Genomic DNA, 3,028 nt, shown 5'->3' on the forward strand with positions numbered 1-3,028 from the left:
CAAGATGGCCAAGGAGGCCACCAAAAAAAGAAAAAACGAAAAAACCTCTACCCTACAACACAGCTGCTTTCCAGTCTATAGCTAGGTGGAGAAGCTGAAACCCAATCTCCCTAAACTCCGTTGTGACAGAGTGAGAGTACATTACAGAGTGAGAGTATGTACCCGACGCCTTCATGCCCAAGAACTCGAGGGAAGTAGAGGCTGTGATAAAAGAAAGATGAAAATAATAATCAATCCACCCCTTTTTGTTTAAATTATTATTTCAGATCACAAATAAGTAATAATATTACTATTACTATATACTAACAATTGGGTGGCCTTTGGAAATCAAGATGTCAGTGTGACAAAGACTGGCGTAGAGCATCTATAGGTAGGGTTTCCACTTGTATTAACATTTCTAGGGTTCAATATAATCCCCAGCTTAACTATAAAGCGCATCCTGAAATTTCAAACTGAATAACTGATGATATATAGAATGCTTGCACCAATATACTCATCGATGGGCCGTCACCTCATGAATGCTGGTGAATGTAGCTGAAAACCATTGATTGAAGCTCATCAGCATCCTGAAAACCCCATTGCCTGTTGCAATTTGTTTGCATGCCAAAAGAAGACATGGAATGAGAAGTGCCCTCTTCGAAGCTGCCATATAAGACATTTTCTTATGGGATATTCACTGAATTTTCATAACTCCCATTAACAGAGTTATTTGAATTCATAATTCCATTCTCGTAGTATGATGTAGTTCCAGGATTATTGATGTGGGTTGAATTGAATTGTGGCATGGAGTTGGATGAATTTTCTAACTCATGAAACCAACTTTGAGCTTCCTCTAGATCTGTGTGAGAAGGAAGTTTCCCATAAAATTTCTCATTAGGGTTTGCTACAGCAGAGCCATTGACAAAGCTTTGAGCTGCTTGATCCATGAGGAAAGCTAACTGTGCTTGTAAGTTGACCACCTGAAAAGTTTAAACCAAAAGCATATACTCATCAGTTACTTCAACATACAATCTGAACAAAAACCCAATCTGAACATACAAAGGGTTCTAAATGATTAACCTGCTGTTGGAGAGCAAAAATATGTGAAACACAGCCATATATGGGATCTTCAAGCCTGGCATGAGCTTCATATGACATCGTCACTGCGGCCTGGCATCGATCGCTCAACGGAAGGTGAACTAAAAGCCTCGACATATTGCTTGCGCCAAAAACCTTATGGATGGCAGAAAAATCGATAGCTCCCCGTTCATGGCAGAAATAAGGCGCAAAAATACACCCTCTCGCACATTTTCTTCTCAAGAACCTGCAGGCTCCACAGGGAGAACCAGAAGCAGCTGATGAGCACAAAATTAATACAAGTTTTATCCTTAAATTTATAGTTGTTAGTATTTTCTTTTTTATTATGTAAATCTATTAGAGTATTTATATTGTTTTCTTTCCAATCTTGTTTTATATTTAATGAGTGGTTATTTGTAGATATTAAGTGTCTTCCACCAATGCCAAATGGAAAGAAGAAGCAATCAATTGCATAATATGCTCTAGGACATGCATGCAAGCTTCCATCATTGAAGAAATAAAGAAAGAATGAATAAACAATGAAGGAGAAGTTCAAATTGACTACTTGCAACCAATGAATGCAAAGAAGAATGATGATGCTTGAGTTGTTATCTAGCTACAATTTGAACTAAGTTGCTGCAGTTTTTTATAAGATACGAGAGATGAGATGGAGCAAGTGGAGCAAGTGGAGCAATTGATAAGAAGGCTCAAAGATCTTTGTGAAACCAAAGTAAAGGAAGTAGGCTAAAGATGAGAAAGATATTTGGAAAAGTAAGCTACTTGATTATTATATAATTCAAGACTCCCTTTCTTTGGCTATAAATACAAGTTTTGAGCAAAGATCAAAACATAGATATATAGAGGAAGAAACACACGGCAAGAGATAGAGAGAAAGAGTGAGGAAGAAAGAGAACAATGATGGAAAGGAAAGAACCAAGAGCTAATAACTCTTTTAAACTTGTTCTTCCTTTCCTAGTTCTCATTTAATTTATGTATTTTAGTTTCTTTGTTTTGTTTTAAATATTAATTATGTCTATTTAAATTACCTAATTAAGGTTGGATGAAACACCATTACTAAATAAAGTTCTAGTTTTTATTTTCAATTCTCAAATATTGTGGTGTTCAATGATTATAATTTTCACTTCACATGATTAATAGATTAAACTTCTTTTCACCACTTCTATCATGTATTGTGAGATATAACATGTATTTGTGGTAGTTAAGAGTTTGGATTAATCTATTAATTCATCCTTGGTTTATATTTCTAATTTACAAATTTCTTTGATATTTTGTTATTCAAATGAACTTTTTCACATAGGACGCTTAGGAAACTTTGATCCTTTGTAGTTAAATAATTTTGTTTACATATTATGCTTAGAATTTGTACTTATGAAGGGAAGGAAAATTTACTTATGATCTAAATTACAAGCTTAATTGATAAATCTTGAGAAAGCATTAGATTGATTTCTAGATTGCTACTCCATGGGAATTGAAAGATAAATAATTAGAATCTTATGGAATGATGGTGTGGATTCTAATACCTCATGGTTCCGTAGGCTAGCTTTTAATATAAGTGTGTAATTTTTATTAGTTTGATCCAAACTTAAGCTTTAATGTGAATTTGTAGTATTTGTTCAAATGGAATTTGTAGTTTTCTTTTTAATTAATTGATGAAAGTTTGATAATCTATTTCATGGGTTCAATCATGTTTTTCCCATAGTGTAGTAAAAACTTTCATGCTTTTAAAAGAGAAGAGAATTACTAAAGATTAATAGAATTTTGATGAAGATTATTTTTTGATAGTTTGTTGTCAATGGTACAAGTTATGCTTAGAATACTTCTAAAGGAAATTAAAAAGAGCTTTAATTATTTTTGAACAACTACAATGGAAAATATTTTGTGGATCAAATTATTAAGAGTTGCATGTTTATGTTAAAAGTGGAAACCTAATACCTTAGTTATTTTCTCATAA

General features: G+C 33.4%; 1 pseudogene; it reads right to left on the minus strand.

Moving 5' to 3' along the window:
- Positions 1 to 512: 512 nt before the first annotated feature.
- Positions 513 to 2,602, minus strand: LOC148297149 (LOB domain-containing protein 29 pseudogene; annotated as a pseudogene).
- Positions 2,603 to 3,028: the final 426 nt, after the last annotated feature.

The sequence above is a fragment of the Prunus avium genome, chromosome 1 (genome assembly GCF_965620075.1).
Source record: "Prunus avium chromosome 1, drPruAviu1.hap1.1, whole genome shotgun sequence".
Taxonomy (NCBI): Eukaryota; Viridiplantae; Streptophyta; class Magnoliopsida; order Rosales; family Rosaceae; genus Prunus; species Prunus avium.